General features: G+C 52.7%; 1 pseudogene; it reads right to left on the bottom strand.

The window, feature by feature from the left end:
* Positions 1 to 1,733: 1,733 nt before the first annotated feature.
* On the bottom strand, positions 1,734 to 4,745 carry LOC112612945 (annotated as a pseudogene).
* Positions 4,746 to 15,480: the final 10,735 nt, after the last annotated feature.

Below are 15,480 nucleotides of genomic sequence, written 5' to 3'. Positions count from 1 at the left end.
TGGTCAGGCTCAGGTCAGACCAGGGGTCTGGGCCTTGACCTCTTTCCATCTTACTTTGACACCTTTGAGACCCTGCTCCTCCTGCTTGGATGTCCAAGCCAGTAGCGAGCTTGAGTCCCAACTACTGTGTCTTGGTGGGTCGCAAATGCTGATTTTTTTTTTTTTTTTTGAGACAGAGTCTTGCTCTGTCGCCCAGGCTGGATTGCAGTGGCATGATCTTGGCTCACTGCAATCTCTGCCTCCGGGTTCAAGCAATTCTCCTGCCTCAGCCTCCCGAGTAGCTGGGATTACAGATGCCCACCACCACGCCCAGCTAATTTTTGTATTTTTAGTAGAGATGGGGTTTCACCATGGTGGCCAGGCTGGCCTCGAACTTCTGACCTCAGGTGATCTGCCTGCCTTGGCCTCTCAAAGTCCTGGGATTACAGGCTTGAGCCACCGCGCCCGGCTGCAAATGCTGAATTTTAAAGAAGCAATGACACGCCCCACCCAAGACGCCTATGCCTGTGAATATGGGAGTGTGGCCCGGGAATCTCGTTGCCTGGGAATACTCACGGGGTTAGATGCAGAATACGCCACCGGGACCTGAAAGAAATCCTGCTGCTTAGGAAAGAGAGAAAAGATCGTTTTGCTTCAGGCAGATGCTGTTTTGTTTTGTCTACAAGCCCCGATGACAAATCCAACTCAAGGTTGAGATGATCCGCCGAATAAGCAGTGACCTTTTCAGGGCATCTGATTATTTTGGGAAATTTCTGGGTCAAATCCTCTTTCAGTGAAATGCAAATATCTCAGGTGTGCAATCACTCTGGTTGATTATTTTTCTCCCCTTTTTGGCACAGAGTGAAAGCTCAGTCTTTGGGATATGCAGTCCCACGTTTCTGAACCAGGGTGCCGAGTCTCCCACCCACCACTCCAGCACCTCCCAGAGCAGCTCCTTCGTCCTCCAAGTCCCCAGGGTGTCCCCTCTGCAGCCGATCTCTCCCACTCCATCAGCCCTTGGCCATCCTGATCTGTTATCCATCCCTATGGTTTAGCCTTTTCCAGAATGGCCCGTGAGTTGGAATCCTACAGTGGTCGACTGTTAGGCCTGGCTTCTTTCCCTCAGCGAAATGCGTCTAAGATTCACCCACATTGCTACGGGGGTCAGGGTTTTGCTCCCTTTTCTCACTGAGTGGTGTTTTCTTCGAAGGGCGGATGCCCCCTTCCTCCCCTAATCCCACATCGAAGGTTTTCTTGGTGGCCTCCGGCTACGAGTGATGATGAATCAAGCCGTGAACGTGGCACACGGGTTTTACGTGGACGTCAGTTTTCAAATCACTGGGGTCAATCTCCGAGACTCTTCTGGGATGTGTGGTACGAGTCCACTGACCTTCATGAGCAGCCGCCCAACGGGCTTCCAAAGTGGCTGTGCCCTGTCCCATTCCCACCTGGCAGGGACGAGGGTCCCCGGGGCTCCACATCCTCCCGGTGTTCGGTGTTGCCAGTGTTGCTTGGGAAGGCTCCTGAGCCCCCTCATCCTGCCGCCCTCTTGTGGGTCCCTACCCTGGTCTCCAGAGGCACACAGAGCACTTTCCACCATTCCGCATGATTTTGTTTGCTGCTGTCCATCTCCTTGGGAGCCGCCTGGATTCTGGCCCCATGTGTCCCAGCCAGGCACAGGGCTTGGAGCCCAAGAGGCACTGAGTCCACGGTGCTGCATGCCTCCTGGGCCAGGAGAGCGCTTGGCCAGTCTGTCACTCTTCCAGGGTGACTCCTGCCTCTGCTCTGGGGAAGCCCCCATCCCTCCGGATCACCCCATCTTCCCAGGGACCCTCCAACCTCCATATCTGGTGGAAGTTCCCAGGGGACCTCTTGCCCTTGTTCTTCATGACCTGCAGGGCAGGGTCAAGAGGAGGAAGCAGCCTCCAAACAGACTGAAGACTCGCTGCCCCACACGGCCGTCATCCACAGTCCATGCTTCTGAAAGGAAGGAAGGAAGAAAAGAAGGAAGGAAAGAAGGAAGAAAGGAAGGAAGGAAGGCAGGCGGGAAGGCAGGCTTCCTTCTGCAGAAAGCTCCTTCTTTGGCCTGTTTTCCAACAAGCCAAAGGGTCACCAGGAAGGTCGCTGGAGCCCAGCTCACCTGTGGTGCCGGCGTCACCGTCTGTGCCCAGGACGTGCATCTGATCCTCCATCTGGAGGCCTGGGCTCCCGACATGGCCTGGCCTGTTTGTCCGGCTCTGGCTGAGTGTGGAAGTGTGGTACCTGGCATTTTCCCAGGTTCTCAGCCTTCACTTTCTCGACATTCAGCAAGAGTGACCACACTTGGCCCCACATCTGCAGACGGATTCCCTTGTAGACCCCGACAGACAGCTATGGACAGAGGAACGCTCCAGTGAGACATGGGGTGATCCTGGGGAGGACAGGACCCTGAGGATTCCGGATATCTCCAGCCTTTGGCTCCTCAGTTCCTTGGGAGAGGTGGGGTCTACCTAGGACTGGGTCTCTCCTCCCATGATTCAAAGAATGAAGAAGCACTCAGGGTCATGAACTCTGATCTTTTTATTTTTATTTATTTATTTTTTTGAGATCAAGTCTCACTTTTCACCCAGGCTGGAGTGTGGTGGCACGATCTCAGCTCACTGCAACCTCCGCCTCGTGAGTTTAAGTGGGTCTCCTACCTCAGCCTTTTGAGCAGCTCGGATTACAGGAGCCTGCTACCACAGCCGGCTTATTTTTGTATTTTTAGTATAGACGGGGTTTCACCATGTTGGCCAGGCTGGTCTTGAACTCCTGACCTCGGGGGATTCGCCCGTCTTGGCCTCCCAAAGTGCTGGGATTACAGGCGTGAGCTACTACGCCTGGTCATGAACTCTGATCTTGACCTATTCCTTCCTTCGGGTCACCAGGGGGTGTCCCTACCCCTGAGCTAGGACTGACCCAGGCCCTGGCATCAGACTCTCTCCTGGCAAGATGAGGTTTGCAGGGAAGAACAGAAAAGCTGGTGTCCCAGTGTGGTGTCCATCCTCTGAGAGGCCGGCAGTGCCAGGACACAGCCCTGGGAGCCCGTCCCCCTGACTCTGTAGAAAGTGGTCACGGGGCCCTTCCCTCCCCATGTCACCTCCTTGCCACTCCTATATCACTGCCAGTCGAGAAGCACCTGGAGCCATTTTTCTCTCTCTCTCATCTCCTGACGTCTTCTCTGTCAAATAACATGAAGTTAGCGGAGCTGCCGGGATGCCCCTTGGATGCTGGGTCCTGGGCTCCAGGGTCCCGACAGGATCAAACTGGAAGGAGCCAGGAAAGGGCCGGCCCTGGGGAACTGAGACCCTCTGACTGAATGGGCCCCGGTGTCCTGGCCTCATGACTTGGGACATGCCGTCCTCAGGCCACAGGCACCCCGGGCGTTGGTGGGGTCCCAACATCCAGGTGGGGTCTTGGCACAAGTGGGCAGTGACTGCTCAGCCACGACTGCGGTTCTCAGTTTGGGGTTTGGTCAAACCACCACGGGGACAGAGTCTTGAAGTCAGGTCCTGCAGGAACTGCCACCCCTCCCAGGGACAGCCTGTCACTCCCACTCATCACCGCTTGGGTCCACGGGCTGCTGACCACCCACCGAGTCTCCCTGTCCCTGGACCAGCCTCTCACACGGCAGGGTCAGGCTCTTACCTTTACTTCCAGGGCACTGATGGGTAGCAGCCACGTCTCACTGTAAGGCAACCCAGGCAGAGCTGAGGACCTCTGCCGGGCCGGGAGCTGTCCTCCTCCTCCCCTCGTGGGCCCCAGGGAAGAACAAGCCCTGTCCCCCAGCCCCGCCCCAGGTCTCAGTCCAGGGGACGCACAGGGAAGGGAGGACGGGTGCTTCCCTGCCAGCTGGTGCCTGGAAGGGGTTGGGGCCTGGGAGAAGAGGGAACGTAGGGCCCACCCAATGGGGGCTGCTTGGGGCTTGTGGAGGGCGAGGCTTGGGTTGCACGACGGGGCTGCCCCTCCTGGGCTAGGCAGCACCCTCTGCGGGAGCTGAGAAAGTCCAGGCCTGAGGCGGGATGGGTGTGACCCAGGGTGGGTGGTCGGGCCCCAACAGCAGTTCGCGAAGGAGTGACCACATCATTGGTCCGAGGCCTGCTCAGGGCACGGAGGGTGCACCTGGGCCCTGTCCCACTTGACGCCCGCAAGGGCTCTCGTGGGGCCTGACTTTCCAGTGTACACCTGCCTCTCCCTGCACCCCGGCTGCAGACTCTGCCTGTTCCTTGACTTTGCCTGTCCTGTCCAGCCCAGAGACTGTCTTTGTGGACAGCCTGGCCCTTCTTCCACCCTCATTTGTCAGAACCCTTGAGCGAGGGCCCTGGATCCATCCACACGCCCGCCTCGACTGCTCTCTCACTGGGCTGCTAAGTGCCACGGGGGAGATGCCAGAGGTGACGAGGGTGAGCGAGGGCTCCGCAGGCGGCCGGGATGGCCCCACAGCCCCGTCTCCAGCCTCAGCTGGCTCTCGGGGCTATCATCCATCCATCAGTCCTTGCCCTCCTCTGAGCCACTGTGGCAGCCACACACTAGGCCCCTGGCTGTTCCCCCGCTGTCCTGCCTGCCCCGACTCGGCCTTCCTGATCCTCCCTCTGCCTTTGTGCTGATGGATCCAGCGGGGAGCCAGGGTCTCTGGAGGGCCATGCAGAGCCCTGGGGACTGACCGAGCCCCCTCTGCTAAGGAGTCCCAGGTGAGCCGCTACCCCCGGCCCCACCATGTGTTGTTTACCCCAGGCCATCAGCTCCATCCTAGGCTGGCTCCATTCAGGTGCGTCCCAGAAGTGGCACTTCCCGTGGGATCGTCCCCACCCAGCCTCCCCCAGGCTCCTCCCTCTCTCTATCCTGTGACCCCTGAGGGGCAGGCTCCAGGCTGGGCTCCCCTTCCCAGGACCCAGGCCCCCTCTCAGCACCAAGGCAGGTTGCCTTCAGCTGCAAGCTCATCCCTAGCCTCACCCTGACATGCCCTGGCTGACATCCTGCCCGTCTTCCCCTCCACCCTCCCAGGGCCACAGCCCTCACTGCCCCCCATGCCCCTCCCCATAGGGTGGCTCAGTTGGGCCCCCTGAGTCCTCAGAGACCTGCTGGACAACTGCCCACAGGCTGGGCCAGGCACCCCCATGCCCTGTGGCTACACCTGTGGGTCTCACTGGGGCAGAGCCCAAGGGGACAGGACCAGACCCTCAGGTTGCCCTCTACTCTCATACTGTCTTTGAGACCGTTCTGCTGAGAACGTCTCCATCCCCACCTGCTCCCCCAAGATCCCTAGATGCGCCTCGCAGCTCTGGCCTGCCGCCGACCACCGGCAGGGTAGCCAGCTGGAGTTCCTACACCGGAAAGGAGGCTGGACCAAGCCGGGAAGACGTGTCCTGCCTCGAGAGACTTTTCTAAAAACAAAAGTTATCCCCTGAGGTGAGTTTGGTGGTGGTCGGGCAGCAGGGACAGAGGACTCACTGCATAATCCTGAGGCAATCGGTAACTTTGTAAGCTTTCCACATCCTTGGGCCCTGTCAGCGTCCCTGGGACCCAGAGGGGTCCAGAGTGAGGGGGTTGAGGTGAAGGGCTGTGGAGGCGCAAACGCATGGGCAACCCGCTCCCGCCCTGCTTCCCAGGGGAGCCCAGGACCCTTCTACCAGGGCACAGTGGGAGAGGCGAGGCCCCACCTCCCTCAAGGGAGCAGCCCGACCTGTACCTGCTCACGCTGGGCGATGATGCCCCTGCTCCTGCGCAAGTAGGGTAGCTGCGTCTTCCTCCACGTCCATCCTGTGAGACAACATCGCCCAAAGGCTACCCTGCACCTGACCGCTTCAGGGAACGCCTGGACCGCTCCTGGGGGCTCTGAGACCCTGCTGGCTGGTTGAGCCCCATGCCACCACTGCCCTGGGTGAAAAGGGGCCAGACCCAGTGGCCCCACGCCTGCTGGGGTCTCTGGAGTCTCTGCCCCTGACCAGAGGTGGACTCCTTCCTGAGGACTTGAGAACAGGGGGACCTGGACACAAGGGCCTGCTGTCGCCAATCGCCCCGGATGAAATGCATCCACCTGCCGAGGGTGAGGGGCCCCTGATGTGCTATCCTGGGCACCTAGAGGCAGACTGGGGTCAGGGACCAGAGAGCTCCATATGCTCCCCCTCCCGGATCGCTCAGGGACCACCAAGAGGCCCACTTTCCTATAGGGAACAAGACACCTTGTGACTGCTCCATGTCACCCCCATCTCCACTCCCTCTGGTCAGTGAAGCCACGTCAAGAATAATACTGTGTGAAGAATAATACCAGCCAAACGGGAGGGTGCCTGGTTTGGGCCAAAGCAGCCTCTGTGCTCACGGAGATGCCTCAGCTGGAGGGATCGTGGATCCCACAATTCTCAGCTGTCATTACAGGAAGGGGCCTTGTGTTTCCGGGTCACCAAGAAAGAATGAGAGAACTCTGGGGACTTGGCTCTGGAGAACCCCAGAGGGACCCCTCCCATGAACAGTCAGGGCAAAGAAAGGGCGAGGCCTCTAGGGGACCAGAGAGAGAAAAGGCCACGTGGGGAAGAGCCCCAGACCCGGCAATCTGCCCCTGCGGGGACCTACCTTAGAGCGCAGACTTGGATGGAGGACCACCCTCCACCCCACCCACAGGGGCTCTGTCCTGAGGGCTCTTCCAGGGCGAGGCTCAGCCCCACTGGGGTCAGAAACCCCAGGCAGACGTGCAATCCAGAACAGGGAGGTCACAGAGGTCAAGGCTGGAGTTCAGCATGGCCCAGGGCAGGGCTGAGAGCATGGCCCACGGCCGCTTCTGGGTCTCTGAGCCAGTTACTGCCCCTCTGACCTCTGGCATTTCACCTGTTCAGTGGGTACATTAGGGGATAGCACCTCTCCACCCCCCGTGGAGTTGCCGTGAGGATGAAGGAGACAACTGTCTACATGGTCAGCATAGAACGGGCACCCGGTGAGTGCTCAGGGACGACCCTCCTCGGGTAGCTGCCACCCACCTGGTTGTGACTGTCCCCAAGTCAGCAGGGGAGAAGAGAGCAGGTCACACTTTCCTGAGTCTGATCAAGCAGCGGTGCTGAGATGTGCCTCTCACCCAGAAAAGAGTCCTAGGTGCACAACCACTTACAGCACCACTGTGTCTCCAACTGCTCCATGGCACGGAGGTAGGTTGGCGGCCCTTGGCACAGCGACAGCATCGTGGGTTCACAGCTCCTATCAGACGGGGCCCTGCCTGGCTCAGCAGGGCCCAGAGTCAGCGTCCTCCGCCCCCTGAGTGGTTAACATGTATGCGTGCTGTTTGTCTGTGTATGTGAAGGTGCACGTGTGTGGGTGAACGTGTCTCTCCTTCAGCTGGGCCTGGCTGCTCCAGTCACATGTGCTCCTGGATCCCTGTCATTGTCACCCCTGGGCCTGTGGCCAGCATCAGAGCACCCACAGGTGCTCCCCAGCCTCTGCCCTTTCCATGCTGGGTGGTCCTCGGGATGCAGATGGGGCAGGGGCATAGCGCCGAGGGCAGAAGGCAGGCTCCCCCCTCGGGGTGACTTGGGTAGTGTGTAAAGTGCCAGGTCTGTGTGGCAGGGCTAGATCCAATGCACCTTCTCACCTCCTCCTCCCAGAAGCCCACTGGGGTGCTGTGACTCACTCCCCACCCCACAGATGGAGGCAATCAAGGAGGCTTCAAGGACAAACCCCTGGCCTGAGATCACCCAGGATCCCACTGGCCAGGGCCTACTGACCAGGCCTCCAATGGTTAAGCTCCCACTGAACAGGTCCTAGCTGACCACCCCTACAATGACCAGGTCCCACTGACCAGCTGTGGACTGACCAGGTCCTGCTGACTGGGCCCCACAGACCAGGCCCTGGCTCACCAGACACCACTGACAAAGGCCACAATGACAAGGCCACAAAATGACAAGGCCCTCACTGACTAGGCCCCAACTGATGGACCCCACCAAATAAATCTCACTAATCAGATCCCAGCTGAACAGGCCCCAGCTGTCAGACCCCCACTGACCAGGCCCTAACAACTGCTGGACTACACTGACCGGGCGCTAACTGCCAGACCCCACTGACTGGGTCCCAACTGCTGGACCCCTGCTGGCCAGGCCCCAACTGCTGGACCCCTGCTGGCCAGGCCCCAACTGCTGGACCCCTGCTGGCCAGGCCCCAAAAGCTGAACCCCACTGACTGGGCCCCAAAGGCTGGACCCCTGCTGACCAGTCCCCAAATATGGGACCCCTGCCGACCAGTCCCCAACTATGGGACCCCTGCCAACCAGGCCCCAAATGGTGGACTCCACTGACCAGGTCCCAACTACCGGACCCCCACTGACCAGGCCCTAACAACTGCTGGACTGCACTCATCAAGCCCAAACTGCCAGACCCCACTGACGGGGCCTCACCTCCTGGACCCCTCCTGACAGAGCCCCAACTGCCAGACCCTTGCTAACCAGGCCTCTTCTTATGAGAACCCTGCTCACCAGACCCCCACTGCTGGATCCCCTCTGTCTAGGTCCCAACTGCTGGGTTCCCACTTACCAGACCCCAACTTCCACACCTCACTGACTAGGCCCCAACTCTGGACCCCCGCTGACCAGGCCCCAAATGCCAGACCCCGCTGACCAGGCCCCAACTGCCGGAGCCCTGCTGACCAGGTTCCAACTGCTGGATCCCCTCTGACCAGGCCCCAACTGTTGGACCCCCGCCAACCAGGTCCCAACTGCCGGATTCCACCAACCAGGCCCCAACTAGTAGACTCCTGCTGACCAGGCCCCAACTGTGAGACCCACGCTGATTAAGGCCCAGTGTCCAGACCTCACTGACTAGACCACACTGATCTGATCCTCACTGACCAGGCCCCAACTGCCAGACCCCACCGACCAGGCCCCAACTGCTGCATCCCTGCCAAATAGCCCCCAGCTGCCGTATCCCCAGGCCCCAACTGCTGGACCCCCTCCAACCAGGCCCCAGCTATGAGACCCCACTGACCAGGCCCCAACTGCCAGACCCCCATGGATGAGGCTGCAACTGCCAGATCTCTGCTCACCAGGCCCCAACTATGGGACCAGCTGTGGGCCAGACCCCAACTATGAGATCCCCACCAACGAGGCCCCAACTGCCAGACCCCCGCCAAACAGGCCCCAACTACTGGGACCTAGTCAGTCAGTGAGACCTGACTAGGTCTCACTGATCAGATCCCCTCTGACCTTGCCCCAGCTACAGACCCCTGTCGACTGGGCGGAGGATTACCCAGGTGCTGAGGCAAGAGACTGAAGGCACAAACTGTTTCAGTATAACAAAGAAAATACTTAGAATAAGAATAGTCATAATACAAATTAGATATACAGATAATCATGGACAATTATCAATCATTATTATTATTATTTTTTTTTTGAGACGGAGTCTCACTCTGTCGCCCAGGCTGGAGTGCAGTGGCACAATCTGGGCTCACTGCAAGCTCCGCCTCCCAGGTTCACACCATTCTCCTGCCTCAGCCTCCGAGTAGCTGGGACTACAGGCGCGCACCACCACGCCTGGCTAATTTTTTGTATTTTTTTTTTTAGTAGAGATGGGGTTTCACTGTGTTAGCCAGGATGGTCTCGATCTCCTGACCTCGTGATCCGCCTGCTTCGGCCTCCCAAAGTGCTGGGATTACAGGCATGAGCCACCGCGCCCGGCCTATCAATCATTATTATAAACATTATTAATCATTAGCTTTTAATATTACTCTGTTGCATTTATAATATAACCTAGGAATAACCGGAGGGTAGAGGGTCAGGTGCTGAAGGGACATTGTGAGAAGTGACCTAGAAGACAAGAGGTGAGCCCTCTGTCATGACCGCATAAGGGCCATTTGAGGGCTCCTTGGTCAAGCGGTAATGCCAGTGTCTGGGAAGACACCCGTTACTTAGCAGACCGGGAAAGGGAGTCTCCTTTCCTTGGAGGAGTCAGGGAGCACTCTGCTCCACCAGCTTCTTGTGGGAGGCTGGATATTATCCAGGCCCGCCCGCAGTCATCCGGAGGCCTAAACCCCTCCCCGTGGCGCTGTGCTTCAGCGGTCACGCTCCTTGTCCACTTTCATGTTCCTCCCGTACTCCTGGTTCCTCTTTGAAGTTTGTAGTAGATAGCGGTAGAAGGAACAATGAAAGTCTTAAAGTCTTTGATCTTTCTTACAAGTGTGTAGAAGAAAACGCTCATGTATGCTGCCTTCTCTCTCTCTGCTCCGGCTACCTAAGAGGGAAGGGTCCCCGTCCTGTGATCACGTGACTCGCTTCACCTTGTCAATCACTTAGAAGACTCACCCTCCTTACCCTGCCCCCCTTGTCTTGTATGCACCAAATATCAGCGTGCCCAGCCGTTCGGGGCCACTACCGGTCTCTGCGTCTTGGTGACAGTGGTCCCCTGGGCCCAGCTGTTTTCTCTTTATCCCTTTGTCTTGTGTCTTTATTTCTGGGGAGAACACCCACTAAGCCCTGTAGGGCTGGACCCTACAATTGACCAGGCCCCAACTGCTGGACCCCACTGACCAGGCGCCAGGAACTGCCGGCCCCCTGCTGACCAGGCCCCACTGGTCCGATCCCCACTGAACAGTCCCCTGCTAACCAAACTCCACTGACCAGATCTTCCATGACCTGACCCTCATTGAATGGATCCCATTAAACTGACCACAATGACCACGCCCTCATTGACCAACACCCCCATGCGTAGGCCCCCACCGACTAGGCTTCTGATGACCAGGCCCACACTGCCAGGGCCCCACTGACCAGGCCACAATGACATGGCCCCACAGACCAGGCCTGCAGTACCACAAGCCCACTGACCAGGCCCCACTGACCCAAACCCTGCTGACTGGTCCCAACTGGCCAGGAGCTCAATGACAAGGTCACTGCCAACAGTGCCCCTTACAACCAGGCCTCCAGTGACCAGGGCCCCACTGAGTAGGCCCCATTGGGGAATCTTTTTTTTTTTTTTTTTTTTGAGACGGAGTCTCGCTGTGTCTCCCAGGCTGGAGTGCAGTGGCGTGATCTCCTCACTGCAAGCTCCGCCTCCCGGGTTCACGCCATTCTCCCGCCTCAGCCTCCCAAGTAGCTGAGACTACAGGCGCCCGCCACCACGCCCGGCTAGTTTTTTGTATTTTTAGTAGAGACGGGGTTTCACCATGTTAGCCAGGATAGTCTCGATCTCCTGACCTCGTGATCCACCCGCCTCGGCCTCCCAAAGTGCTGGGATTACAGGCTTGAGCCACCGCGCCCGGCCCCCATTGGGGAATCTTTCAGTGGCCCCGCATTAGCTGACCACACCCTGACAACTAGGCCTCTGCTGACATAGTCCCCACAGAACACATCCCCATTTGACCAGGTCAAGCACAGAGGTGCTTATGTCATTGCATCCTCAAGTCCTGGAGGCTTAGAACAGAGAGAGAGCAGCTATGTTTGTTTCTGAGAAAGTAAGGGGAAAAAATAAGTGCCTCTGTCTGGTAATCCAGAGGATTCCTTCAAATGTTATCCGAGACCATCGAGGTGGTACCTTTATGAGTCTGCAAGAACCACAGTGTTATTGAGCTTGGGGTGTCCCCTAATGCAGATACAGCATATTTTACAACACCTGAGTCTCTGAATATCTGGAAGCCTTCCTAAGAAAGATGGGTACAAACAAACCCAGACTGAGAAGATTACAACAGACACCTAACTCTTCAATGACCAGACACAGATGAGTATCCAGAAGCATCAAGACCATCCAGGAAAACGTGACCTCACCAAAGGAACGAAATAAGTCACCAGGCACCAATCCTGGAGATACAGAGATAGGTGACCTTTCAGCAGAGAATTCAAAATAGCTGTTTTCAGAAAACTCAAAGAAATTCAAGATAACACAGAAAAAGAATTCACATTTCTATTAGATACATTTAACAAAGAGACTGAAATAATTGAAAAGAATCAAGCAGAAATTCTGGCATTGAAAAATGCAATTGACACACTGAAGAATACACGAGTCTCTTAGTAGAAGAATTGATCGAGGACAAGAAAGAATTAGTGAGCTTGAAGAAAGGCTGTTTGAAAATACACAGCCAGAGGACACAAAAGAAAAAAAATTAAAAAATGAAGCATGCCTACAGGATCTAGAAAACAGCCTCAAAAGGGCAAATCTAAGAGTTATTGATCTTAAAGAGAAGGTAGAGGGAGAGAGAGAGAGAAGGTAGAGAGAGTGAGGTAGAATGTTTACTCAAAGGGGTAATAACACAGAACTTCCCAGACCTAAAGAAAGATATCAATATCCAAGTACAACAAGGTTACAGAACAGCCAGCACATTTAACCCAAAGTAGACAACCACAAGGCATTTAATAAGCAAACTCTAAAAGGTTAAGGATGAAGAAAGGATCCTGAAAGCTGCAAGGGAAAAGAAACAACATAAAATAGAGCTCCAACACATCTGGCCAGTGGACTTTTCAGTGGAAACTTTACAGGCCAGAAGAGAGAGACACAACATATTTAAAGTGCTGAATCTTTTACCCTAGAATAGTAAATTCAGTGAAAATGTTCTTCGAAGATGAAGGAGAAATAAAGCCTTTCCAAGATAGTCCTTACTTACCAATCATAGCATGGAATGTAAATAAACTAGACTCTTCAATCAAAACACGTAGAGTGGCTCCGTGGATTACAAAAAAAAAAAAAAAAAAAAAAGACCCAATGATTTGTTACCTTCAAGAAGCACATTTCACCTGTAAAAACATACATAGTCCAAAAATGATGGGATAGAAAAAGGCACTTCATGTCAATAGAAGTTTAAAAAGCACAGGAGTGGCTGTATTTATATCATACAATATAGATGCCAAGACAAAAAAGAGACAAGAAGGTTATTGTCTTTTGGACCTAACTGATATTTACAGGACATTTCCTCCAATGGCTGCAGAATATACATTCTTTTCCTCAGCACATAGATCATTCTCAAGGAAACACCAGATGCTTGATCACAAAACATGTCTGAAAACATTCAAAAACCTGAAATAAAATCAAGTATGTTCTCTGATCACAGTGGCCTAAGCAATAATAAGAGAAAATTTGGAAACTCTACAAACACATGGGAATTAAACAAAATGCTCCACAATGACCAGTTGGTCCACAAAGAAACTGAGAAGGAAATTGAAAAATTTTATTAAGCAAATGATAATGGAATCCCAATATACCAAAACCTATGGGATACAGTGAGAGCTATAAACGTTCCTCTTATTGCTGCTCTCACTGTATCCCGTTGGTTTTGGCAAGCCAGGCACAGAAAGGCAAACATCATATGTTCTCAAATATTTGTGGGATCTAAAAATCAAAATAGTTGAACTCATGAGGTTGCCAGAGGTTGGGAAGGGTAGTGATGGGTGATTGGGGGAAGCAAGAGGGATGGTTAATGAGTACAAAAAGTAGTTAGAATGAATAACATTTGGTGTTTGATAGCACAACAGGGTGACTATATTCAATAATAATTTAATTGTACATTTTAAAATAACTAAAAGAGTGTAACAGGATTGATTTTAACACAAAGGATACAAACTTGAGGGGGTGGGTACCCCATTTTGCATGGTATGATTATTATTTATTGCATTCCTGTATCAAATTTCTCAAGTGCCCCATAAATATATACACATACCATACACACACACACACACACACAAAATACATTTTTTAAAGTGGCAAAAGATACAGTCATTAGTCAGAAGATGACACAGAAAAAGCAAACAAACATATTAAAATAGCCTGAACATCATTGATTTAGCAGATAAATGAAAATCAAAACTACAATTAGAAATCATCTCACCCCATTAAAAATGGCTTCTATCCAAAAGACAGGAAATAACACACGCTGGTGAGGATGAGGAGAAAAGGAAACCCTTGTACACTGTTGTTGGGGATGTAAGTTAGTACCATCACCATGGAGAACAGTTTGGAGATTCCTCAAAAAACGAAGAATACAGCTACCATACCATCTGGTAATCCCACTGCTAGGTATCTACCCCAAAGAAAAGACATCAGTATATCAAAGAGATACCTGCCATCCTATGTTTATTCCAGGACTATTCACAATAGCCAAGATTTGGAAGCAATCAAAGTGTCCATCAACGGTTGAATGGATAAAGAAGATGTGGTACGTATACATGATGGAGTACTATTCAGTGATAAAAAGAATGAGATTCTGTCATTTGTAACCACATGGATGGAACTTGAGGACAATATATTAAATAAAATAAGCCAGACACAGAAAGACAAACTTTGCATGTTTTCACTTATTTGTGGAAGCTAAGAATTAAAACAATTGAACTCACAAAGATAGAAAGTAGAAGAATCGTTACCAGAGGCTGTTAAGGGTAGTTGGGGCTTCCGGTGGGGAGTGGGAATGGTTAATGGGTACTAAAAAATAGTAGGAATGAATGAATAAGACCTAGTAGTTGCTAGCATAACAAAGTGACTATAGTAAGAAATAGTAAGAAATGATTTAGTTAATTATTAATTAAAATACATCAAATAAAATACAGAGATTGTCAGAGTGGGTAAAAAAAATAAGACTCAGATATAAGTGTTTTTTTTTTTTTGAACAAGAAAATCACTGTAAATATAAAGGCATACATAAAGTGAAAAGTAAATGGATGGAGAAAGATATACCATAGCAACACTACTCAAAAGAAAGTAGAAGAAAAAGGTAACAAATTGGTTAACACTCACAACACCTTGGCTCTTGGAAAAAATTTTGATTTATTTGTATAGAAAGTTCTGCTTCTGTAGCAGTTTCATAGGATGCATTTAATGCCATTTCCATCATCAACTATGTCACTTCATCATCTGTGACCATATTCCCAGAGGGTCTCTCACTGGTTGCCATGGTGCTTCATTGATGATAAGCACACATGCAAGTGTTGTCCAGAGTACGCAGGATAAGGCAAAGGATAGTTTGTTTTTGTTAGGAATTTTATAGCATAAACAGGATAAAAATTCTCCCAACCATGTCACCTTTTGACTTTTTAAGGCCATCATGTCTACTTTTCTAGAATGAAATCTCTTTCAGTGTTGACCTTCACATTCCAGCACCAGCAGGAAGCACAGGTGAGGACACTATGAGTAGCATTAGAAGAGCAGTCACACTGTAAAAATAATATTCATTCCTCAGCTGGTGGAACCAATGGCCAGAATCAGAAAACCAGAAAACTGATGCATCCATTGGAGGCAAGGGAGTACATATCCTAGAATGACCCATGGAGATTGCGGAGCAACTGTGTCAAAAATGCTTGGAAGATACACGTGGCTATCTTATTAGGATATATTACAGCCCTATTATTTGGACATATTAAAGCCCTATTTCCAAGCTCCTTTTTTCTATTTTGCCCCATATTCTTAGTTATTACATTTTCTGTTCAGATAAAAAAATTTAAAGAACTCCCTTTTTACTTGACACGTGCTTTCTCTCTCTCCCTCTCTCTCTCTGTCTTTTGCTCTTTCTTCTGTCTCTGTATCTCTCTTTCTTTCTTCT

The sequence above is a fragment of the Theropithecus gelada genome, chromosome 19, assembly GCF_003255815.1.
Source record: "Theropithecus gelada isolate Dixy chromosome 19, Tgel_1.0, whole genome shotgun sequence".
Classification (NCBI taxonomy): Eukaryota; Metazoa; Chordata; class Mammalia; order Primates; family Cercopithecidae; genus Theropithecus; species Theropithecus gelada.
This window is presented reverse-complemented; position numbering and strand designations above follow the sequence as displayed.